General features: G+C 39.2%; 1 protein-coding gene across 1 annotated transcript in view; it reads left to right on the plus strand.

The window, feature by feature from the left end:
* Positions 1-27,134, plus strand: part of TPRG1 (tumor protein p63 regulated 1) — a 154,899-nt gene that overhangs the window by 103,246 nt on the left and 24,519 nt on the right. The gene's annotated exons all lie outside the window — the stretch shown is intronic.

Consider the following 27,134-nt stretch of genomic DNA (forward strand, 5'->3'; position numbering starts at 1 on the left):
TCACATCTGCTCTTTTCTCTGCCTAGAATGTCATCCCCCAGATATCACATAAAATGCTCTCTCATTTTCTACAGATCTCTGTTTAAATGTCACCTTCCTAGAACCCTGACCACCCTATGGAAAAATAGTAATTTTCCCTGTCATATCAGCCTTTTGCTTTACCCTACTTTATTTTTCTCTGTACCACATATTTCCACCACATATTATATGTTGGCTTGTTTCTTGCCTGTGTCCATGGACCAGAAGCAGAACTCCATAACAGCTGGGGCTTGATTTGGTTTCCTGCTGTGTCCCTAGTTTCTACAACAGTACCAGACCAGAGTAGGAGCTTGAGTGGTTTAGTTGTAAGGATTGTAGACAGCTGTTAAGACAAATAGTGGTTTAACACTTGTTTATGAAAAAGTTCAGCACTGGCACCCAGTGATGGCTCCTGAAGCCATCAGGAATTCAGCCCCCTTTCATCTTCCTATTCTGCTGCCCTTCCCCTGAAGACCATGGTATTCATGCTGTCACTTAATGGTTACAAGATGGTGCCATACCTCCCCTACCATCACTTCTGCACATCAAACAGGAAGAAAGGGGAAGGAGACTGAGGTTTTCTTTGCCTTTTCATTTCAGAGAGGTTGTCATCCTATATCTCACTGTCTGGAACAGTGTCCTGACTTTAAGTAATCAAATATTTTAGCTTTTTTGATATTTTTATATGAGGATGGCAAAAGAAAAGAAGGCTTCAAATGGCTCTTGGTTGGCTAGTTCAACAGAATTTATTGTAAACAGCAGCCAAAAGAACCTGCTACATATCCCAGAGTTTATCTCTACTCATTCTCAATTGTTTTCTCTTTCTAGTTTGAATGTACTCTATTTGAAAGGGGGACCATACCTAATGCTGTGGCCTTCAGAACATGCTGAACATACAGGCTCCATCATATGTAGATGATGATTATGGGCTTTAATTTGGTCTTTGAGAATCTTCTTCCTTTTTTTTTTTTTTTTTTAAGATTTCATTTACTTATCTTAGAGAGAGAGTGAGAGAGAAAGATAGCACAATTGGTGGTGGGGAGGGGCAGAGTGAGAGGGAGAAGCAGCCCCAATGTGCATCTTGATCCCAGGACACCAGGATCATGACCTGAACTGAAGACAGGTGCTTAACTGACAGAGCCACCCAGGAATCCCTAAGCATGTTATTTTCTACCAAAGAAGTTTCAGCTCCAACCCATATTAATGGCCAAATTTTTTGACTCCAGTAGCATTTTATGCACAACTGCATGTCTTAAAGATTCCACATCTCCATTGTAAGCACTTGCTGGTTGGGCTGGGCCTTAACTTTCCCATTAAACTCTTAACACAAGTTGTCTCATAGTCAGGACTCAGTGAATCCATAATAAGTGAATCTACGTGTCATTGAATACTACATCTCAGAATTCTGTGTCAGAAGGTGTTATTTACTGATTTATTGGTGATATTTCATTTGTCTGCATATTTTCTAGAACTCAAATAGAAGTAATATGTGTAGTTCCCCTATAAATACTACTGGACACTTAGAATTGTCTAAAAAAGAACAAGACTATAAACTTTGCTGAGAGCTATCAAAGTGCTTGTTTTAAGTTGTAATCTGCAAATGTTGTGACAGATATGAGCCTTGGATATGAGCCCAAAGGAGAGGGGAAGTAGAAGCCAATAGATAACACAAAGGACAGTGGGAGATGGAGAGGAGAAATGAGTTGAGGGAAATTGGAGGGGGAGACAAACCATGAGAGACTGTGGACTCTGAGAAACAAAGTGAGGATTTTGAAGGGGAGAGGGTTGGGTGGTTGGGTGAGCCTGGTATTAAGGAGGGCATGTATTGCATGGAGCATTGGGTGTGGAGCATAAACAATGAATTTTGGAACACTGAAAAAAAAAATGAGAAAAGACACAAGAAATACCTGAGAGCCCCAGGCAGTTCAAAGGGCATTGTGCTTATTTCTAGAAAATGCCTCTAATATCTGAGCAATTTGCTCTGGTGCTGATAATTTCACAGAGGAAGTATTCAGAGATGCTGGTGTTGCTTAATGTTCTAAGTGCTATGGTGCATCATAATATCTGTCAGTACAAATGTTATTTGGGTTCAGGATGCTAAGTTAATGTTGCCCAGAAAAATCACTGGTGATGACTATTTAAAATACTTAATAACTATTATATGTGAAAATATTTAGTGACTATTAAAATTTTTCATTGAAAAGTCAGCTCTAAAAGCATAACTTAAATGCATTTATCTTTGTATGTTGTCCCCCCATTTTATGGTTTGATAAATTTTTAAAAGAAAAAACTTCTGCGGTGGCAGTGTGGGAACAGATTTAGAGAACTGAATCTGTAGTGATAGAACTTTTTTACCCAATACTATAATCATGGAAATTAGCATTTGGATTTTTAACAGAAAGGTTGTATCAAAAACAGCACAATAAGAGAGAGTGAGATAATGTGTGTGTATGTGTGAACACAACCAAAGTTCAGCCTAAAGTAATACAATTCATTTTCAAAATTTTTAAAATTCAGACCAATAATGTATCCCCTTCACTTGTTAAAAAAAATGAAGAATATATTGTCTATAACCAGCAGATGCTGCTATCTGTGAAAAACTGTGAGAGCAAAGTTTCCGTATTCTGTTTGGTTGTTTCTGGAATCTGTAGTGAGACTGCAGTGCAAAGTAAGAACAAGCTCCAGAGGTCAACATATATTGCAGGAGGAAAGGAAAGACTGGTATGGCAGACAGAACTACTATGAAAAGCTCTCTATTACTCACTGTTACTTTTCGGGTGATACGCTTATTTTTAGAAAGACCAATCCCAATTTGTCCTGTGATCCTAAGTCCCTACTTACTGAAACACAAAATTCACTTCTCTTTCTAAGTTTATTTATTTATTTATTTTTAGTAATCTTTATAGCCAGTGTGGACTTGAACTCACAATCCTGAGATCAAGAGTCCCATGTTCTTCTGGCTGAGCCAGTTAGGTGTCCCCCACATCAGCATTTTAAACGACCCAGTGGCTTCTGTGTTCCAAGTCTTCTTTCCTCTGCCAACTTTGGACTCTTCCCTAATGTCCCCTTCTTTCTTTTTTTCTTTCATTTCCTCAGCCTGATTAGGAGCTCTCTTAGACCTCACTCCAGACAAAGGAAATAATTTTGAGCTAAATTGCACTTCTGAAACTTCCAAATAGACTTCATTATCATGCAGGAGCAAATTCACCTTCATAAGGGCAGTTTGCTTCAGGGAAAGAAGGAATTACTCCACTGTTACTGCATCTATCCTCAAGCCACTGATTTGTGTGCCTAATATTTTGAGTTTGGAATATAAGCAGTGTAAGGTGATTTTGCAAAAGTGTCCAGCTTATTATGAGGTGGCTGAATTTATAGGGGTTTTATAGTTTTTTGTTTTTTGTTATTTTCTTTTCCAACTCTGAGCATTTATGGAAAATTCTATCCTGTCACTCACCAATTTTCAGGGTGAGTCTAAGACTGAAAATAGGCTGCAAATAGCTGATTGAAACTTTATCAAGTCTGGGGGCCCAGTGATGGGAAGCACTCCACACCTGCACTCCTTCCCCTTGGCTGTCTCCACCTGTATGCCCCACAGGCATCTCCAACTCAACACATCATCTTCCTCCTATCTCGTGCTTCCCTAACAAACCTGCTTCTCTTCTATAGGCCTTTATTTATGAGGATGGCCTCATTATCGTCCCAATTATCCAGGTTTCACAAATCAGTCATCTCTGACTCCTTATTTTCCCCCAAATCTAACCAGGTTGTCAAATTCTGTCAAGTCTATCTTTGCCACATTACTCAAACCTAACCCTTTCCATGGCTACTGTCATGATGTTACTTTGGGTCTTTATTACCTCTCATTTCAATGAATATGGTGGTCCCCAAAGCACTTCAATGTAGTGTTTAAGAGCCTGGACTCTCTAGACTTGTTCTGGTTTAAGTTCAGTTTCAGCCACATACCAACTTAACAACTCTTCAGAATGTCTCTTATATTCCCTTTCCTTTGGTTTCTTTAAATCTGTGAAATGGAGATGACGATAGTTTGCACTTCATAGGATTATTGGGATTAGCTAAGACTATTTATCTTAAGTGTCTGCTATAGCACTAAATAAATACTAAACATTATGAAGTTATTGCATCTTCCCACCTCCAATGTCCACCAGTCCTCAAATTAATCCAATTTAACACTCTAGGATTATCTTCTTAATTTATCACTTTGATTGATTCATCTCTTTCCTCAAAATTCCATTAGTGATGCTCCATTATCTCTTTATGTTTCACAAGCTGTATTGCAGAAAATCTCAAGTAACAGAGATATGCTGGGGTCTCTGAGAAGCCACAGAATAAATATGCCTTATCCATCTGAAGTCTAAATTTTGATGAGTGTTAAATGGTTAGGATTTTAAAATACTATTTTTTAAATTAAAACCAATCCATGTAAATGAGATATAGCAGGAAACCTAATCATATGGTTTTAAGGATAAAACAAGAGATTGCAAATAAATTTAGTGTTTAAAGCAAGTGGCCTTGCCCTTACAGACTTAGGAATATTCCACAGGCAAATATGAGAAGCAGTAACATACAGTTTCATAGCTTGGCTTACAAAACTTTTGCACTATGATCCCAACCTACTTTTTTAGCCTGTCCATTCTTATATTCTCTTTATATAACTCAAAACCTCATCAATTCAGACATATCAGTGTTTGCCATACATGTACCATCATTCTACTGCCAGTGAATGTTCTCACATAATTTCTTCCTCTTGGGCTGCTCCAAGCTATCCAACTATGACACCTCTCATGCATACTGTATTTACTTTCCTTTGCTCTAAATTCATCCATATCCTAAAGCCCGTGTCTTGGTGATGAACTGATGGAGCTGATGAAGTAAAGAGAAGTGTTAAAGATGACTTGAAAGTCTTGTCCATGGAGTACCCTCACACAGAAAGCTGTGTCTTAAGTCTGTTAGAGATAAATAAAACAGATACTGTTTGTCATCAATGAAATCAGAAATTCAGGATGAGCATTTATTAGAGAGCTGTTGGATCTCTTTGGAAGGAATAAGATTTTGTGGAGGAAAATCTCTGAATGGTTCCAGAACAGAGGCTTGGCTGTGTTTGAGTGTAGACTGTTGTAGTTCATGACACATCTCCAAAGGCAAGAGAAACAAAAGCAAAAATGAAGTTTGGGACTTCAACAAGATAAAAACCTTCTGCACAGCAAAGGAAACAGTCAACAAAACAAAGAGACATCCCATGGAATGGGAGAAGATATTTGCAAATGACACTACAGATAAAGGGCTGATATCCAAGATCTATACAAAACTTCTCAAACTCAACACCAAAAACAAATAATCAAGTCAAAAAATGGGCAGAAGACATGAACAGACACTTCTCCACAGAAGACATACAAATGGCTAACAGACACATGGAAAAATGTGACTCATCACTAGCCATCAGGCAAATTCAAATCAAAAGGACACTGAGATACCACATTATACCAGTTAGAATGGCAAAACTTGACAAGACAAGAAACAACAAATGTTGAAGGGGTTGTGGAGGAAGGGGAACCCTCTTACGCTGTTGGTGGGAATGCAAGGTGGGGACGGCACTTTGGAAAACAGTGTGGAGGTTCCTCAAAACTTAAAAGGAGAGCTACCCTATGACTCAGCAATTGCACTACTGCGCATTTACCCCAAAGATACAGATGCAGTGAAAAGAACCCAACGTTCATAGCAGCAAAGACCACAATAGCCAAACTGTGGAAGGAGCCAAGATGCCCTTCAACAGATGAATGGATAAAGAAGATGTGGTCCATATAGACAATGGAATATTACTCAGTCCTCAGAAAGGATGAATGCCCAACTTTGGCATCAACATGGATGGAACTGGAGGAGATTATGCTGAGTGAAATAAGCCAAGCAGAGAAAATCAATTTATCATATGGTTTCACTTCTTTGTGAAACATAAGGAATAGCATGGAGGACATTAAGAAAAGGAAGGGAAAAATGAAGGCAGGGAAATCCGAGAGGGAGACAAATCATGAGAGTCTGTGGACTCAGAGAATTAAACTGAGGGTTTGGGGGAGTTGGGAATAGGTGAGCCCGGTGATGGCTATTAAGGAGGGCACATATTGCATGGAGCACTGGGTATTGTACACAAATAATGAATCATGGAACACTATATGAAAAACTAATTATGGTGACTAACATAGCAGAACAAAAAATTAAAAAATTAAAATTAAGTAGGAATAAGGAAACAAGAAGAAGAGGAAGAAGAAGGAGGAGGAGGAGGAGGAAAAGGAGAAAATCATGAAGAGGAAGAGGTTTGGCATGAGGCCCATGCTGGAGAACCTCTGCAGGTATCTTTTGAGTTACATAGGCTAGAGTGAAGCCAGGTAAACTCCCTCCCAAAACAGGGATCATATGTATGGACCTTGGGTTATTTGAGGAGTTAACTGGGTGGTGAAGCTTTCTGTGATTATTTGAATACAGAGCCAACAGCAGTTTAGTTTAAAAAAACCCAAGGCAGACCAAGTTTTAGACCAAATCTGCCCTGTGAAAATTTTGTGAACGTGGCAAATTGACTTTCTGATTCATAATTCTATCATCCAACAAAATAAAAAAAACTATTGGGGATATAAGAATCAAATGAGGCAATTGGTTTATATGTAACAACACTTTGTAAACTTCAATGGAGCCTCCTTATCTGTGAAATGAAGATAATATGGCTCCACACTGGGTCAGTGTGAGAATTAAGATGAGAAAGCCATGCAAATCCCTTCCAACGTGTTGAAAATAAGGTGCCAAAGGAAATAAATATTAGCTGTCATCATCATCATCACCAATTATTACTATTCATATACTACATCTATGAAAATGGATTTTTATTACAGTAGCATTTTTATTATGGTTTGGCAACTAATTTATGGTTTAGGGTTATAAACGGATAGCATCATGATTCCCTTTACCCTGTGGCAAAATCTTTATTTCTGAAGTTGGGTCCCTAATTATTAGAGATTTGAGCAGTTATCGTTCATTTGCATACTGCTTTATTTCCAAGTGCTTTCATAAATATTTATCTCATTAACTCCTGAAAACAATCCTGATCACTAGGCAGGGTAAGAGTGATAAACACCACTTGGGAGTTGGACAGACTGAATCTGAGGGCCTCAGCTTTTGTCCATGGTCACAAAACAAGCTTATGGAAAATACCGTGGACCCCTCTGACTGCGACTTTGGAGACCTCCCAGAGTTCTGACCATGCCTTTGTTTATCCATGGCTGCTATTTTAGGGGAGCTTGTGGAGGACAGGTACCAACAGAATAGGAATACCTTCTAATTCTCCAGACTTGATGACTACTTCTCACATTCACTTTTTTAAAACATGAAAATATCTTTCCTGTTTTTTCTTGATGATTCTGAATATGACAAGAAGATGTAATTTGTTCAAAAGCCTTCTATAGCATCAGTGTAGGAGCTCCAAAAAGGGAGTTAAAACTTTTGCAATTGCAGGATTTACAGCAGAATATTAAGAGTGATTATCTCTGGGTGGTGGGATTAGATGCAATTTTTCTTTTCTTTTCTTTTTCTTTTTCTCTTTCTTTCTTTCTTTCTTTTTTTTTTCCCTTGCTTATCCTTACTTGCTAGCTGTTTTCTCTCCCCACTAAATGTTATGTAAAAATAGCAATTATATTAGCTTGGCTACAGTGCCACACTTTGGAGCTGGTATATCTCCCCAACTTGCTACCTTTACCACCTGGAAAACCTCTTTCACCTCCCTGTTTCTCAATTTCTTTTGTATAAAATAGAAATAATCATAATCATAATCATACACAACTCACACGGTTGTGGGAGGATTAAAAACTAATATAAGGATCCTGGCGTGGACTGATCAGCTAATATATGTCTACCACCACCTGTACCTCTTCTTCCCTCCTTTCAAATTTATATTAGTTTCAGGCTAGAAAAAAATCTAAGTGATAACTCTAAATTCTTTAGAATTTAAACATACTCATTTGCAAAAACAAGCAGGTGAAAACTTTAGGGTGACAAGTTATCCCACATCTTAACGCTTTCCCACATGTCCTTTGGTGATGGGCTCTTACAGAATATTGTAATTAAATGCCACATGGCAATGAGCAAAGAAGCCAGGACAGATGATCACAGGAGCGAGATTGGGAAGCATGTTTGTAAAGACATCCTTAAATGTGAGGAGATGGATGAGAGCAGCTTCTACAGCCCAGAGTATTGGGCTGTCTTCCAGGACAGGCCAGAATTCAGGCATCCCAGGGTCCCACATCTGCTTGCGTTGGCCCTCATTCAGATCACTGCACCTATTAAGAACCTGAAGCCTCTGTTGCAGAGTTTGGGCTTGGTTTAGGCAGCTCTCTAATTGGTTTATGTCATTCATTAGGAATTTCTTTTCTTTAAAATTGGCGACTTGAAGCCAGATTGTGAGGAGAGAGTTCATACCACCCATATCTGTTTTGTTATTCCCCAGGATATAAATGAGGAGATGTGGGGGCTCCTCTGGCAGTGTCCTTAACTCCCAGTTTCTAGAGTTGGAGGCCTGGTCTATTTCGATGGGAAGACCTCATCTTGCACCTCCCCCTTCACAAACTGGGCAAAGCCCTGGTGGCAACCTGCCTTGTGGGGGGCAGGGGGGGGGGATGGGGTAGGCACTCTCTTCTTTCCTGCTGCACTTAACACTGAAGGCCTCCTGATCTGGGGTGTGGATAATTAAAGAGCTTTTCACTCCTGGAGAGGGTTTGGCACAGGGAAGGTGGGGTAAGATGTGTCAGGAAAGGGAGCAGGGAAATGTCAAGAATGACTTTGCTACACCACAGACCCCTCAAAACCAGCAGGCCCAGGAATAGACCTCTCTCCTATCCCAACCCCACAGGTTCTGCTCTAGTCAAAGGCACCACTGTCTTCTCACTTACTAGGGATGAAAACCTCAGGACCATAGGATCATTGCAAGAAACATACACTGAACAATTTTTCAAAGAAATTTCCAGGTGGAGATCAAGATTCTATTATCTTTAACCCTGAAGTCTCCCTCAGTCTCCTTTTTATTCTCCTTGGTAACACTCTGCTCTAGGTCTCATGATTTATCCACACTGAGACTCCTAACTGGTCTCGCTTACTCTGTACCCTCCAAATTCATCCTACCCCTCAGATTCTGACCATTTAATTTTAAAGTCAAAGTTATGGTAAAGTTCATATCTCTTCCCTTATTAAAAGCTTTCCTCAGCCCCCAGTTGTTTACAGCATAAAGACAGACTGTGTGGTTGAGTTTTCCTTATCTTTTGTTACCCGACTCAAATCTATTTGTCCAGTCCCTCTGTTGACTTCTTCTTTTACATATGCTAGGTTTAAGTCACACTGGCAAATTCAACAGTTTTGTATGTACTTTATAATTTCTTTTGGGAATACTATATGAAGCTTTAAGATTAAGAATTTATTGGGTACATAAAACAATGTGAATGTCTCCTTATCAGTTTACCTTTCCTACCAGATGGTTTTGTCTATGGGAGACTGACTGGTGATTTTGAAGACTGAAATTTAAGTTTAAAGAGAAGGATAAAAGTGAAGATTTGGGATCCAGTATTCAGAAACTATGTTACCTCTACGGTGGATATATAAGAACCCGTATATGGGAAGAAAGAGAAAAAGTAAACAAACAGAAACAAAGCAAAGCAATAACAAAAACAAGCTATTTCTTGGAATCTATTCTAAATTATGTAATAACCAGGTTGATGGCATAATATCACCCCATAATGTAACAAAATTTGTGTTCCTGCCCAGTTTGCTTTTTAGGTATAAGAGAATGAGCAAAGGCAGAAGTGAAATGATAAACTAACATTATTAAAACACCCTGTATCTTTGAAGATTTTTGTGAGAGCTTTGGCTGAGAAAAAAATACTACTAGCCCACCTGCATCCTCTTTGGAGAGATGGAGAGTGGACTTGTTTATCATAGGAGGAAACACATAGGCCCTAAGGTCAAACAAAACTGAAGAAAATACTTCAATACTTCTAAGTAGGGTTTTTGAATAGTCTGAGTTTCAATTTCTTCATAAATATAGAAAATAATATCTGCCACAAAATTGCTATGAGATGTGTGGTTGAGGAATGTAAAGTGTCTATTTTTTAAAATAAAGATTTTATTTATTTACTTGAGAGAGAGAGAAGGTATGAGCACGTGGGATGGGGTAGATGCACAGAGAGAGAGGGAAAAGCAGACTGCCCAGTCAGCAGACTCCCCAGTGAGCAGGGAGCCAGACTCATGGCTCCATCCCAGGACCCTGGCATCATAACCAGAGCTGAAGAAAGGCTTAACAGACTGAGCCACCCAGGCACCCCTAAAGCATATGATTAATACATAGGAGCTAGGCTTCTTATTATACCAGACTGTGACTTACCAGAGAGGGTCTGCTACCTGCAAACTATGTGCATCCATGTGGAACACGAATGCTCCCCTTTTCTGCATCACCCTCACTTTCTTAATGTGCACACACACGGAGGGGATGGTGGTGAGGGGAGAGAATTTCTCCCTCATTCTAGAACAGGAAGGCACTGGTTAAAGACATTAAGCTCAAGGATAATACCAGAATTTACCTGGCCCAGGGTGAGAAGTAGAAAAACTCCAATACTTCCCCACATTCATGACTTTATGTTATGTTCTTCCATTTGGAGTATCTTCCTCATCGTTGAATGCCCACTGCATTTTATACCTCCATGTTCTGATTGTCACAACTTTCAGGATTCGCTGATCCTCAAATCAGGTGTGGAATCTTCCTGTATGTAACGATAGCTTCTATTCACTGTTTTCTCCTCCTATCTTTCTTTCTCAGGACAGTTAGTCTTTCCTACTGACTGTGAGCAACCTGCATGAAGACCAATTTCGTTGTTTATCTCAGATAAATATTGCCGGGGCAGTGTTTTGAACAGAGTTCCACTGAGCACACATCTCTTGAATGAGTATTGCTTCTAAGATAAATTTCAATACTTTATATCTTTTTTTTAAATTTTTTTATTAAGTTATGCTAGTCATAATACATCATTAGTTTTTGATGTTCCATGATTCATTGTTTGTGTATAACACCCAGTGCTCCATGTAATACATGCCCTCCTTAGTACCCATCACTGAGCTCACCTATTTTCTCCTCCAAAACCCTCAGTTTGATTCTCTGAGTCCACAGACTCTCATTATTCCTCTCCCTCTGATGTACCCTTCCCTTCATTTTTCCCTTCCTTTTCTTAATGTCCTCCATGCTATTCCTTATGTTTCACAAACCGTATGATAATTGATTTTCTGCTTGGCTTATTTCACTCAGCATAATCTCCTCCAGTTCCATCCATGTTGATGCCAAAGTTGGGCATTCATCCTTTCTGAGGACTGAGTAATATTCCATTGTCTATATGGACCACATCTTCTTTATCCATTCATCTGTTGAAGGGCATCTTGGCTCCTTCCACAGTTTGGCTATTGTGGTCTTTGCTGCTATGAACGTTGGGTTCTTTTCACTGCATCTGTATCTTTGGGGTAAATGCGCAGTAGTGCAATTGCTGAGTCATAGGGTAGCTCTCCTTTTAAGTTTTGAGAAACCTCCACACTGTTTTCCAAAGTGCCGTCCCCACCTTGCATTCCCACCAACAGCGTAAGAGGGTTCCCCTTCCTCCACAACCCCTTCAACATTTGTTGTTTCTTGTCTTGTCAAGTTTTGCCATTCTAACTGGTATAATGTGGTATCTCAGTGTCCTTTTGATTTGAATTTGCCTGATGGCTAGTGATGAGTCACATTTTTCCATGTGTCTGTTAGCCATTTGTATGTCTTCTGTGGAGAAGTGTCTGTTCATGTCTTCTGCCCATTTTTTGACTTGATTATTTGTTTTTTGGTGTTGAATTTGAGACGTTCTTTATAGATCCTGGGTATCAGCCCCTTATCTTTGCAAAAGATATTTGCAAATATCTTCTCCCATTCCATGGGTTGTCTCTTTGTTTTGTTGACTGTTTCCTTTGTTGTGCAGAAGGTTTTTATCTTGTTGAAGTCCCAGAAGTTCATTTTTGCTTTTGTTTCCCTTGCCTTTGTAGATGTGTTTTGAAAGAATTTGCTGTGGCCAATGTTGAGAACATTACTGCCTACGTTCTCCTCTAGAATTTGGATGGATTCGTGTTTCACATTGAGGCCTTTCATCAATTTGGAGTTTATCTTTGTGTATGGTGTATATTCTTCTATTTATAGCTGTCCAATTTTATTGAAGAGACTGTCTTTTTTCCATTGTAAGCACCATCCTGGTCAAAATATTAATGGCACTTTTCAAAGTGCTAGAACAAACAATCTTAAAATTTGTATGAAATCAGAAAAGACCCCAAATCATCAAGGAAATATTGAAAAAGAAAAACAAAGTTGGGGACATCACATTGCCTGATTTCAAGCTATATTATGAAACTATGATCACCAGGACAGCATGGTACTGGCACAAAAACCACATAGATCAATGGAACAGAATAGCCCAGATATGGACCCTCAGTTCTATGGTCAATTAAAAGCAGGAAAAAAAAATATCCAGTGGAAAAAGGACTACATCTTTAAATGATATTGTTTCTGTGGTTTTAAATGATAATTAATTTTTGTTTGTCTTCAGGAGTTAGGTAACATACTCTATTGGGCATAACTCAAATTGCAAAAAAACGATCTTCATCTCCTTGACCTTTAAATTATTCTGAAGATGCTTTTTTGATATTCTGAGAATCTTTTCAGCCCTCTGTAGAAATATGAGCAGATATGGTAGAAGAAGACTGTAGTTGTACTCCAAGTATCTTTGGGAGATTGTTTGTATGTGCGAATTTTAATTTCAGTAATCAGCTCCCAAGAGTGAATGCTGCTGTAGTAGGCTTGATGCAGGATTAATTTGAGACTGTGCTCAGCTTTTGTCTTTGTGGCTCCTACAGCCTTTTGGTTAATGCTTATAATGCAAAAAATAGTTGTGGTTACTGAAATGTCCTACCACCTCTTTATTATATTGTGGAAAAATTTATTTATTTGATTTCATTTTTAAATGATTTTTTCCCTTAATTTTTTAAAAACACTTAAACCATTTTTAAGCTTTGGCCAAGAGAGGCAGTTGCTCTATCTATCTATCTACCTACATACCTATCTATCCATCCATCTGTGCATCCGTCCATCCATCCATCCATCCATCCAATCCATTATTTGTTTCAGCTCTACCTCCCTTAATTCAAGAACTAATCTAAAATGGAGGTAACATTTTATGATGAGCTGGTAATTTAATGCCTGCCCTACCAGGATATAACACATTAAATTCCTTTTGTTTTTGCCTTGAGCATTTAGCCTAAATAAGTCATCAGGAGAGTTTGTTTGTTTTGCCTTATAGTTTCTGATCAAAAGTTTCCTTATGAAAGATCAGGTGCCAAAGGTGGGATTTAAGTATGAGCTGTATTTTCCAGGTCTACTTTCTCCAAAGTCAATTTGAAAAGTCAACTCTTCACAATGTAATTTAGCAGCAGCAGGCGTGAAAAAGACTTAGAAATTAGAAACTGTATTTTATGGTGAACTCTAGGTGAGTCAGCAGTGTGGTAAGTCACCTGCACAGTCAATGTTATTGTTGGCTAAATTCACTGATGTACAGCCTCTAGAAGGAGAGACAACTCTCCTCTAGAAGGAGAGTTGTCATGGTATTCCACACTGACTGGATCACTATTGGAGTATTGTTTTCCTTTCTTGGCCATATACCATATACTTTAATTAGGATTCTCAAAAGCTGGAACATTGTATCTATACCTGTATATCTTTATTTATATCTATACCTATACTATCTATCTATCTATCTTTTTGGGAAGAGATTCTATGATTAAAAAAAAATCTTGTATCACTGAACATTTGAGTAATCTTTAAACAAATTTAACACTAGTCTCTTGATGAAAAATAAATTTTTTTCAGGACTTCTGTTAGATAATTCCATTGTATGATAGGAAAACTATCTTGATTGCAGGCTTTGGATTTTGCCTTTAACCACAGATTATCGATAGAACCCTCTTCTTTTAGATTCTTGCCTTGCAATCAGGCACAAACCACTGGGCCTTCCCTTGGTCAACCATGACTCCTGCCCTAGTCCCACATGGTAGATAGCCTTCCTTTGATCCTTATCCATCTGTGACCATTCCCACAGACTAAGGAGGCCACAGGGCCATGGGGATATGCCTAACTCACAGCCTGCACCCTTCCCCCACTAAGCTACTTGTTACTGGGACTGGTGACATCAAGATCACCTGGGAGCTTGTTAGAAGACCAGAGTTTTCTAGATTCTCAGGATACACTACACCAAGTGAATCAGAATCTGTATTTTAACAGGGTCCCTGTGTGATTCAAACACATATTAAAGCTTGTCAGGAATTATTCTAGACCATGCTCTGGGTACCACAGACCCTAGAATTTGCTGCCCAAAATGTCCTACATTGGCCTTCAGGGCCTGTCCTTCCCAGAGCATTCTGTGCTGCCCAGGGACATAGCCTTAAGCCTGAGGGGTAACCAAAGGGTGACCATTTGAGGGTGGAACTTGGAGATATGAGCTGGTTGTTCTCGCTTATGTAAGCAATGCCCCCCACTGAGGGACTGGATACCAGGGCTAAAAAATAAGAGAGAAGATCCCTGGTTTCTGTCTGTATTGTTGCTCTGGGCTTGGATAGTAAAATAAAGCTCTGTGGTAGAAGTAAATCTTAAGTGAAAACAAAAGCATAAAACCCCAATCTCATATGTATGCAAAGCAATATAATTGCAACATGAAGATTAAAAAAAAAATGCACACACAAAAAAACCCACACACACATTTGCTCACATACCGCAAAGCAAATATGCACTGTGGAATGTAGGTAAATCAGTTCTGTTTCATGAAATGTCTGGATTTCTTAACTTTGTATATAGCCTTTATTTCACCCCTTGTTCCTTCTTTGTCCTCCTCTACCACCCACACCCCATATTTATGATTTGGCAGTTTTTGGTGGATGGAAAAGAAACTAGCAAGAGTGCAAGAGAATTCAGAAATGTCTTGCCTTCTGATTGACTTTTCAGAGGTCTGCTAAAGGAGGGCTTGAAACCTCTGATGAGAGGTGACAGGCATAGTATACCCAGCCAGCAACAGTTCTGCTAAATAGGCAATTGTCTCTTCCTTTTGCAAAAGAGAAAACAGACTAGGAGGATTAAAGTGCCTTTTCCAAGGCTACATAATAAATGAAGGCATAGATTCAAACCCAGGTCTGTATCCTCTCTCTAAAATCTAGGACTTCTTTATTATATCAAAGTACCTCATAAATAATATGGATGTTTATGTTGTCTGAATTTTACCTGTGATGGAGTATATCCACTTTGGGCAGGGATGGGAGCAGGCACTGAGCACACCGTTCTTGCTGAACAGTTTGAATAGCTCATGTCAACCGTGACCAGGGAAGAATGTGATGCTGATGGTGGACCACGTCTGTGCGTAGAAGTTAGAGATGGACGAATTTTTATTGCTTATTGGCCGACATAACATACTGTAGGGAATATCATAAATAAACTTCCTCACAAAATGTTTTCTTAAACATCAAGGGGAAAATAAATAGGTATATCACGTATAGTCTCTTGAGATTTGTTTCATTCCAAATTCCTCCAAAGTGGAAAAAGCAAAATGCTTGCTGACTCAGGAGCAGGATCAAGGTGAAGCATTGGTGGGCAGAGCTGAGTTTCTTCTCTCATTCAGAGCTCTCATATGCCCATTGCCTTCCTGGGTGGCCCCGTCTGCTTCCAAAGGACACAGGAGAGCTGGGCCACAAGTTTCTGGTAACTGGTCTCTCTCATTGTCTGTGTATGTATTCCAGACAATCTAATCTCCATCTCCCTTAAGAGGAAATTGAAACAGAGGAGATTCAAAAAAAAAAAAAATGTTTTTCTCAGATGCTTTTCTTTCCTTTAACTTAGCTACTCCGTGCCTGTTGAAACTTGGCTGTTTAGGGTGCTTAAAAGCAACTTCCTGTTGAGAGAGGAGACCAAAACTTACACAAACTCAAGGCTAATGTGATTTGCCAAATATCCCCATTCATAATAGAGGGACATGCCTCAGAATCGTTTCCTTTATTGTGTGGCATTTTCCTGGATTGTAAAAGTTGCCCTCTCCTCTGTACACACAGAAACCTCAGCGCAGGCCTGGCATGCTAGCCCCTGCAGCCAGTGCTCTTAGAGCAGGGTCCTAGACAACCTGCAGGCAAAGGTACAGCCCCTTCCATCCTGGGCCTTTCTCTAAGCATGTCCTTTTAGGTAGACTTCCGCCCCCTCCGCTTAAACCAACAGAAAACAATGGGAGAGCTCAGTTTTAAAGAGTGCAATTCAGAATTGTAGACTAATGAAAGACAAAAGCAGCAGCCTGATCTATCTGGTTTGAGGGAGAGTATTTTTGTTCTGTTTTGATGTGTACTTTTTATAGTAAAGACCATGGGTCTACTTATTTTTAAAAATATCATTTACTGGGTGCCTGGGTGGCTCAGTGGGTTAAGCCGCTGCCTTCGGCTCAGGTCATGATCTCAGGGTCCTGGGATCGAGTCCTGCATCGGACTCCCTGCTTGGCGGGGAGCCTGCTTCTTCCTCTCTCTCTCTCTGCCTGCCTCTCTGCCTACTTGTGATCTCTCTCTGTCAAGTAAATAAATAAAATCTTAAAAAAAAAATTCATTTACTGTAAGATAGTATATCTTATATAAGATATCATATATCTTATATTTAAGTATATCTTATATTATTATATATAATAATAAAATATAATAATGTATTATTATATTATATTATATATCTTATATAAGATCTTGTCGGGGGGACGTATATGATTTATGCATGGACCCTCGTTTTGGACAGCTCGTGGTTCATTTGATGATATGAGACAAATACACAGAATAATATCATGTTAGTGGAATGATCACAAACGCTGTAAGCTGGGCTCAGCAAGTTGCATTGTTTGGTTGGATCATTGAAGAGTTGTGGCTTTGAGTTTTGGAAATGAAAGAATGCTGGAACCATAGTGCAAAAAGTCTCGACTGTGAGGCTGAGAGATTGTTGAATTTTAAAGGCAACTGGAAACCTCTTTAGGTGTCGGAATCAGCATTCTGGAGAAAGGTGTAAGAAGGTGGATTAGTTGAGGTGAACAGAAACTACAAATAAAAATGTGAGCTCTGCATTGATGGGCTTTATTTAGGTTTGTGGGGGAACACGCAGCTGGTTGGCACCAATGTTCATCTTCGTCTCTGACTTTTATATCCAACGGGTTCCATGCATTTGTTGGGGTGTGTGGAACCAGGGAGATCTAAATCTGAATCCCAGTTCTACCACTTACCACTTGGTGGCTTTGGATTTCTCTGTGAAATAGAGATTATAAACCAAACTTGTTTGTGGTAAGGACTAGAGGTAATAGATGCAGAGGTCTTAGCCCACTGCTGGTGCTAATTAGTCGTGGCTCTGGTTGTGATGGATGACATCATCTTAAATATGCAATAGTTCATTTCCATGTAAAAATAATACATTCTCATTACAGAAAGTAGGGAATTTTTTTGAAAATTTTATTTATTTATTTGACAGAGAGAGAGAGAAAGAGAGAGATCCCAAGTAGGCAGAGAGGCAGGCAGAGGGGGAGGGGGAAGCAGATTCCCTGCTGAGCTGAGATCCCCATGCAGGGCTTGATCCCAGGACCCTGAGATCATAGCCTTAGCCAAAGGCTTAAACCACTGAGCCACCCAGGCACCCCGAAAGTAGGGAATTTTAAAAGGAGGAAAGTAATTCTATTGCATCAATATTTTTAATACTCTAGAATGTTTCTTTCAATCCTTTAACCAGAAGGGAAACAAGTTTACTACTGTCCTTCTTGAGACTTGACTGCTTCCTGATTTGCTTTGCTGTTTACAGGAACAGGACCTGGACCAGAGGCTTTAACTGCCTTTCTCTTTCATCACTGTAGACACGGTTCTGATCTAGATCTTTATTCTGAGCACTGCTAGGAGTAGGCAGACTTCCAGAAATGCCACGAAATATCCTCTTTGTCAATCCACCCTCAGATCTCCTAAACATGTACAGAATGAATGAGGCCCTATTTGATACCTTCAAATATAAGGGACTGTTTCTGCAGCTAAATCCCTGTTACATTTTATTTAGAGCATTTTCTCTAGACTATATTTAAGAATACTAGCAGAGATATGCTGATAATTTTGCTACTCAGATTAATCATTAAGTATTATGGGAGCTATACTCTAAACAGTTTGAAGGATGGGTCAGAATATAAGACTTCTTGTACAGAATATGACAGTGCCACTCCTTGTACAGAATATGACAGTGTCAGTCTACCAGAGTATGACCTTAAGGATGACAAAATTTCATGTCAACCCCATTGGTGGAAAGGTGGTTGTCATTATTAATTCTGAGATCAGATTTCATTCTCATAGGCATAGAACTCCAAAAGGACTTTCTAAAACTTGAGGCACTCAGATCCCCATCTAAAAGTTATTCAACATCAACACTATTGAATTGGCTCTCCATTTCAATATCATCTATGAAACTAAAGCATTTGCTATAAATATCCCTTACAGGAAAGGGCATAGAAAAGAGTATCATTTTGTTTAATTATTTGCCCATGACCCCAAAAGTAATGCATTCCTAGATTCCCCCTCAGTAGAAAGTTCAGAAAAAGCAAATTAGAAGGAATCAGGAATGTTGATAGCAGCAAGAAATAACAGAGGTGAAGGAAGAGAGGGCTGATATAAGAACTAAAAAACTTGGCAGTCAAGAATCTTTCAGAGTTTGGGTAAATAACCTTACTCTTCATGTACAGCCATTGGCTTTCATAAAGAGAAGCATTGAAGTGTAGGAAAATATTAGGAGGAGATTGAGCATGAATCCAGGTAATCTTTTAGATTTCAGTCTTTGTTTTAGTAAAATTAAGGGATCAAGAACATAGGACACAAATGGTTAATAATAAATCCCTTTTAGGTCTTAAAATTTGGTTTGTGATGATTTTTATTAAGCCATAAAAATACTCTTTATATTTAATATAATTTGCTTGAGAAAATAAGTATGTATGTTTTAGAATGATTGCTATCTAAATAATCCATTCATGTCAGTTCTGGAAAATAAAATATCTCTGTATATCATTTAAATGAAACCCAGAGGTAGGTAATGATTAAGTCTGGTGAGTCAGGAGTGTTCCACGGGCACACACTTGGAGCGTCCTCTAGAGAATATCTGATCCAAAGCCTCTGTCATCATCATGAGCACACAGCGAAGGCGCACACAGGAGTTGGGTCTTTCCGCAAGGTCAGCTTTGTTCAGTCAGAAAGCAAAGTTAAATCACAATTCTAAAGCAGGTTCAGAATTCCAAACTCAATGACAATCCATCATGTGATTAAATTTGGCTTCCTACACAGCCCACAGAGCAGGAGAGAAGACAAGCCACACAACAAACAAGGTAACAGAAGGAAAAAAACAAAATGAATGCGAACTCGGTCTGTGGGTACACAGTTGAGATAAGGCCTAGGGCTGGTCCGGGTCCGCTCTGGGCACTTAACGCTTCTGATGTTCATGGAGGGAAGGATCTCCGTTCTGTTAGGTGATTGATTGGGCAGATTGTGACAGTTGTCTTTTTAAGTGGTCAGACATAGAGGGGTCATGTCTGAAGAGTCTCACAGTTTGCTGACAAAATCTTTCCTTTTTTTAAGGGATTCAGTCCAGTTTCGGGTCTCTGCAGACCTCCTCGGGTTCTGCTCATTATCAGTCCTGGGGGGAGGTCAGCTGACGTTGGTCCTGGTGAGATCTCCTGACTGCAATACCTTAAATGCTTGCATCACTGCTTGACACAGGCTTCTGCTTGACATGAGAGACTCCATTTTGCTCTCTACAATTATTTTATAAGAGGGATGTCTTGGTCTTCTGAGGCTGCTATAATAAAATACTAGAGACTGTGTAGCTTATAAATAGTATAAATTCCTTCATCATACTTCTGGAGGCTAGGAAGTCCATGATCAATATGCTAGCAGATTCAGTCTCTACGAAGTGTCTGCTTTCTGGTTCACATGTGGCACCTTCTTCCTGTGTCCTCATATAAGAGAAGTGGTGAGGGAACTCTCTGGGGGCTCCTTTATAAAGACATTCATCTCATTCATGAGGACTCTACCTTGTGACCTAATCACCTCCCAAAGTCATCACCTCCTGATTTCATCATCTTGGTCATTAGGATCTCAATATATACATGTTGGTAGGACACAAATAATCAGACTGTAGCAAATGGAAATGGAGGCTCAGTGATGCTGTGCCCAGCTCTAAGACACAAAGAAAGTTAGCATCAGTAATAGGTTTAGACCCATATTTTACTGACTACAAATTCAGGGCTCTTACTACCACAACATATAAGATTTTATGAATGGAATGATATGGCATTCGCATTCACAGGCATCCTAACTGGCTTATGAATTCTGTGAATTTATTTATTCATTCATCTTTATTAAACATGGATTTATGGAGTGATTACTATGTACCGTGCACACTGTAACTTTAGCCTAAACATTAGCTGTGTGTGTATGTATGTAGGCATGCACGTGTGTGCACGCACACACACACAGATATATACACTAACACTGTGAGTCATAAGATCTTAGGTTGGACCTTTGGTTTGGACCTTAGTCTTCTTCACCTCAGCCCTGAACATGGTGCCCTCGAGGACAAGCATTAAGTTTCCCAAGCAAATAAACATTTCTTTTAAGGACTTTCATCCTGAGAGATTCCATAGTCTTTTTCTGTAGCTCTTTTTCTAATTCATCTCACTTTCTCTGGGTTCTGATTCTGGTTTGTTTAATCCTACATCTTTTATTCTGTAGTTTAAGATCCATTCTTCCTCTAGAAGAAGAAAAAGTCTCAGCAGCCCTCTAGGAATTTCTCGATCACTAATTTCTCCTTTGGCTTTTTGTCTAACTGGTAGGATATAAATTATTTTTTTCATAATAGATATTAATTTATCAGGGCATAAAAGGAGATTAGAGGTGATCTAGTTCAACTACTACTTTTATAGATGGTCCCCTGGAACCCAGAGAGAAGAAATGGTTCAAATTACCCAGCAAGTCCGTAGCAGGTTTAGTCTTTGAACCCAGGTCCTACCTGTCATCCAAGGTGTTTGCTATGACACCACATTGCCCTAGAGTTCTTTCTTTAGGGACACTGCTGGTCTGTTTTACTTTATCACTTACTTCTCCCTCATGTAAAATAACCTACGGAATTTTTTGGTTTCCCATGCCAGGAAATGGTTAATCTCACTGAGCCCAAGGGCCTGGAAACTTCTGGGAGGGAGCCAGGTGAGCAAAGAGAGCAGATAAAGGCACCACCTGCCGATGGGTTAGAACCGCCTGGGGACACAGAGAGAATGTAAACACATTCTGCAAATCTTATTGTCTGACACTGTGCCAGCGTCTTTGGGGTTCTTGTCATGGAAAATATTTCATCTGAGGTCATTCAATGAGCAAAAAGAAGCATTGAATACCCTCCAGGGTGCCAACTCTGTCCCCCCACTTTTGTCCAGATTAAATAAGCAAGGGACTGACATTTCATGGTTCTAGAAGGTCTGCTTTTCAACAGTATAGGCTGTAAGGTAGGGAAAAAGGAGACATAAAGAAAATATATTGTGTTGTTCTGAACAGCTCTCTCCCCTGGGCAGCCGCCCTCCTCCCTTGCGGCCTCCCTCTGTTTGCTCACATACTTACAAGCACACGCCCTGCGTTTAGAGCAGGACTTAATGTCTGTGCTTCCTCATAAATCTCGGCTTGGTGCCTGGAGCTATGTTTTTAATTCTGTGGTGGAGCTTTGAGATCTGAGATGAGTAGAAAGGAGGGGCAGCTGATGGAAGTAATAATAGAAGTTGCCATCTCTCCTTCAGGGGACTTGCCTCCTCATTCACATCTTCTCTCAGGTGGTTGAAAGCCTTAGCTCAGCCTCTGTGAAGGCCAGGATGGAAGGAGAGTGGGAAGTCAAGAGAAAGAATAGCTATGTTGTACGACCGCTATGTTGTACTATGCTGAAGGATACATGGCTTCTCTCTGAAGGTAGTAGAATGTGTGGAATGAGCAAATTAACTCAGTCTGGTGACTGGGTGGCATAGTTTTCTGGTTCAGCTAAAAATGACTTCAAGGACAGGAGTCTTTCCTGTCAAAAATAATGTATTGTCTTACGAAAATTGTTATCAAAGAAAGTTTTCCCTCCATTCAACTTGGAGCTCCTTTTTTTGTGGTGTTCATTTATTTTTCATGATTGGTCATTTGGCACTTGGATGATAGTTTCTTCTGTATAAACCTCATCTCTTCAACATGCCTTTGTTTTTTGTGGTGTAGAAGGCAAATCTCTTCAGCTGCTATGATGGTTTAAAGTAGTAATTGCTTAGGTTTCTACCCTGACAACAACTGTGTTTGAGTAGAATTCTAGTCTGAGTCACTGAGTGGAACATGTAATTAACAAGACTAAAGGAAGAACTCTGATCTTTGAAAATTCTGGTCCTCAGTTTATACACCTATAAAATGAAAAAATTGGAAACATATCTCTTAAAAGGCCTCTAACTCAGTCCGGGATCCAAAAAATCTCCAACTGTTATAAGCACTCTTCTTCCACCAAGTTCTTATGAATCCTTATGGAGACTTTCCTCTACTTCTATATCTTTCTAGAAGGTTTTGAAATTTATCAGAAGTGAAGGGTACATTGACTTTCTTGCTTCTACTACTGTGGGAATGGAGGCCACATCCAGATGGTCTTCCTGATGATAGAAAACAGGAATGAAGTAAATTGTAATGGGTGAACTTCTGCTTTTATAAAGAGATCTGTGGGTTTCTATTTGTACCTGTTTGAGGTATGGGAAAGAGATGATAGTAAAACGGATGATGGGCTTCTGGAGTTCAGAGGCTGAGTCTTATTCATTTCTCTACCTGCAACAATACACTGTACTGTACAGAGAATATGCTAATTACATTGTGGGAGTGAAGTTAAACTTCTTGGGACTGTTTCAGGGAATCACCTCTGAGGCAATTAAAAAGATTATTTTTAAATTATTAGAAAAGTTTTACAGAACCATGTTGATTCAGTCTGAAGAAAAAAGAGCTATAGGGGTGTTTTCAGCTGAATGGAAGTCTCTGATGGATTTAATGTAAGTAGGAAGTTATACACATCAAAATATTGATAAAGCAGAAGCTAAACTCGTAAGTATTCAGAGACTCAGAGTCAGGTGGAGGAAGAGATCAATAGGTGAAGAAAAATGTAGAATATTCCAGAACCTTCTGTTTTTCTCTGTTCTAGAGATTTGTTTTTCTGCTTTTGTCGATGTAGGGGTCCTGGTATTTCTCCTCCCCCTTCTTAGTCTGTTCCTTTAGTGGTTCTTGACTTGCGGATCTGATTAAGCCTGGTCATATTCTTTATCATATTTCTTATTAAATTCATTTATTTATACCAAAGATGTTTAGAAAAATTCTGTAACAGTTAAATAAAATTTAAAAATATAAAGTTTCTAACAGTACACTGTAAGCGTTCTGGTATACACTAAGAACTCAAGATTTGCTAGTGGGACAATGCCGTAGGGCATACAAAACACTTTTTCATCTGTTATCCTCTTGTTCCTCATGAAGTTTTTGTTACCTAAAGATTGGAAAGATGGTATATAACGCTCAAAGCCAGGGTTTACACTCAAAGTATGATTTGGAGCAGAAAGCTGGCAAATTTTTCTTTACTTAATAATTTGGGGGGCACCTGGGTGGCTCAGTTGGTTAAAGCCTCTGCCTTCAGCTCAGGTCATGATCCCAGGGTCCTGGGATCGAGCCCCGCATTGGACTCTCTGCTCCACAGGCAGCCTGTTTCCTCCTCTCTCTCTGCCTACTTGTGATCTCTGTCAAATAAATAAATAAAATCTTAAAAAAAAAATTCTCTCTCTCTTAAAAAAAAATAATAATTTGGTGTTGCATTCTTTATCCAGAACTGTACCCCCACTTTGATAAACTTGACCATAGCAGCTCGGTGAGAAAGATCAGTCTTCTACCCTGAAGACATAACTTGTTTGTAATTTCTTAATTTCTCTCTTCACTCCCAGGGCTACCTTATTTTCCTGCAATCTCATAAATAGTATACACACACACACACACGCACACACACACACACATACACGTATACAAATGTGTGTATATATATAATTTATATATATAATTTATTATTATATATTTAATATATATAATAAATATTTATATATATTATTATATAAATATTTTTATATGTGTGTGTGTGTTATAAGCAACTGATGAATTACTGAACACTACATCTGAAACTAGGCTCTTTTGCCTACAGATGATGACAGTCTCCTCAGGGCAAGTCTTTTAACTATATGTCAGTTGGAAATAAGGCTGTGTTGTGCAAAAGCAGGACCTTAACTTGGAATGCTTTTTGTGATTATATCCCAGAACGGTGAAAACACCCCTAAATGATGTCTTGGGAGACCAGGGCTCTCAACAGCTCAGCGGTGTGTGTTATGATGCTTCAAGGAAGCTCTAATCCTTCTGTAGCAGTTTTCTCATATCCAGAAAGAAGGCACTGGGTTTTACCTTCCAAGAGCCCTTCTAGCTATGAAGTTCTCTAGTTTATAAACATTAAGATGCTATTCCATCACCGGTGGCAGATTTGACCTTTTACATGTTTGTGAGGTATCATGGGACAATGCTTGGTGTAGTCTTTGCACCAGAAGAGGTGTACAGGGGGCTAATTTGATGCCTCTAAACTGAAGCCATAATCCAGAGGTTTCTTTCAGATCTTGTATGTCCTGGACTGGATGAATGTCAGTAGCATCATGACCGTAGCTGTCTACACCATTTACATAGTTACTGAGGTCATGAGGTGTCACATGGAAACATGCCAAAGAGCATAAGGTAAAACTGAGATTTAGAAAATGAAATGAGCTCATTCATAGTCACACAGCATTAAGCGTCAGAACAAAGACTTTAACAAAATTATACATGACATCCTATTCTTTGCATTTTTCACTTTATTCTGTTATATCATATGCTATCTTTCATGGTGAGCCTAAGTAACTAATAGAATGCTCCTGGTCATAAAGGCATCTATATTCTCCAGAATTATTCTAATGACATTTGACAGAACAGAAGATGACAGATTTTCATAGGTCTCTCGTACTAAAGTCTTTGCTGAGAAGCGCTGCCTTAGCTTTACCTTTGGAAAGACTTCTTAGTTGCAGATTTATCTTCTTAGATATCACCAGTGGAGCTTAAGAGAGAAGGTTGGCTGAATTTGTATGCCTATTTATTTATTTTCTTTTTAAATTTAAATTCAATCAGCCAACATATAGTATATCACTAGTTTCAGATGTAGTTTTCAGTAATTCATCAGTTGCTTATAACACCCAGTGTTCATCACATCACATGCCCTCCTTAATGTCCATCACCCAATTACCCCATCCCCTCACCCACCACCCCTCTAGCAACTCTCAGTTTGTTTCCTATAGTCGTGTCTTATGGTTTTTCTCACTCTCTGATGACTTCCTATCGAGTTTTCCCTCCCTTCCCCTGTGATCCTCTTTTCTATTTCTTATATTCCATGCATGAGTGAAACCATATGATAATTGTCTTTCTCTGATTGACTTATTTCACTCAGCCTAATACTCTCCAGTTCCATCCAGGTCGATGTAAATGGTAAGTATTCATCCTTTCTGATGGCTGAGTATGAACTTGTATATTTAGAAGTATGCTACATTTCTGAGAAATGTCATTGTCATGCTCAAATTGATTGGTTATTTAGAAATAAGGTCCCTCTTGAATTTCACACTTAAACTTCATTTGAGGTTTCCCTAAGGTAAAAGAATATAAGGTGTACTTATTAGAGAAGCTATCTTGGCAGATTTTCATTGCCTTTGGATAAAAGCAAAATTGCACTGAGCACATAAATTGACATATGAAGCAGTAAATAATTCCATTGTACAAGTTGTTTGAAAGGACTAAAGCCAGAAGGCCCCATTAGCCAGCATGCATAGAATATTCACTGAGCTTAGAGTTTATCACCAGGCCGGGTGGGTGGGGGTTTGGGGGGGGGGAAGAGAGAGAGAAAGAAAGAAAAGAAACAGAATGAAGGAACGAAGGAACCTATGGGGGTGAGGGATGATAATGGGAAGGTAAGAGGTTAGAAAGGGAACTTTAGAGGTATGTACAATATGTTTCTTTTCCTCTCTTCTTTTTTTTTTTTTTTCTTTTGTGGGGAAGGATTAAGTAAAAAAACCAAAATGGTTCAGTGTCAGCTTTCAAACATAATGATCAAAAATCTGAGAACTGGGCAGTAGAATGAACCAGACTCTTTTCTTATTTCCTTTTGAAAACAGAATCTCAGAGATCAGCCAATGGGAAAGAGGGGTGGCATATGTCTATGTGTGAGATTGTGTTTATACACATCTCTACTTGGATAAACACCCAGAAGCCACAATAGCATTCCCAAAGGTATTCTTCCTTAATACAGGAAGTGACAGCTTTGTGAAGGTACCACAATTAAGCTCTGGGTTTTTATTCTAGATCCCAGGATTTAATTTCTAGAAGAAATGAGAGCTCTATGATGTTCCATGGGGCTGTTTAGAATTACAGGCAACTTAGTTTTAAAGCTTGTTGAATGCAAAGCACCTGAGCTTAGCTTAACCTCCAGGGATCTCTTTGCATTTAGAAATGTCTAAAACCACAAACCATAAATTCTGATGGGCACATGTAAAAGAAGAGACCACAGGAATTACAGTTTTGTTATTCAACGTGGCCACACTCTCCTGCCACAACTTCCCTCCCATCACTCCCAAGCTTCCTCTTGTTTTTGCACTTGGGTTTACCAGATGACCAGGCCTCGGTTCTACCAGGTAGTGTGTGAAAAGGCAGGCACAATTCCTTTACGAGCTTTGATATGTTTGTTTCTGCAACTTTGCTGCCTGGAATGTGTGCAGAGAACAGAGAACCAAAGCTGAAGTCACAGATATTTTGAATCGGTCATCATCCCTCTTAAGGATCATATATACGCTACTGATCTTGATGTC

The sequence above is a fragment of the Mustela putorius genome, unplaced genomic scaffold, assembly GCF_011764305.1.
Source record: "Mustela putorius furo isolate JIRA1106 unplaced genomic scaffold, ASM1176430v1.1 tig00003834_pilon_pilon_pilon, whole genome shotgun sequence".
Classification (NCBI taxonomy): domain Eukaryota; kingdom Metazoa; phylum Chordata; class Mammalia; order Carnivora; family Mustelidae; genus Mustela; species Mustela putorius.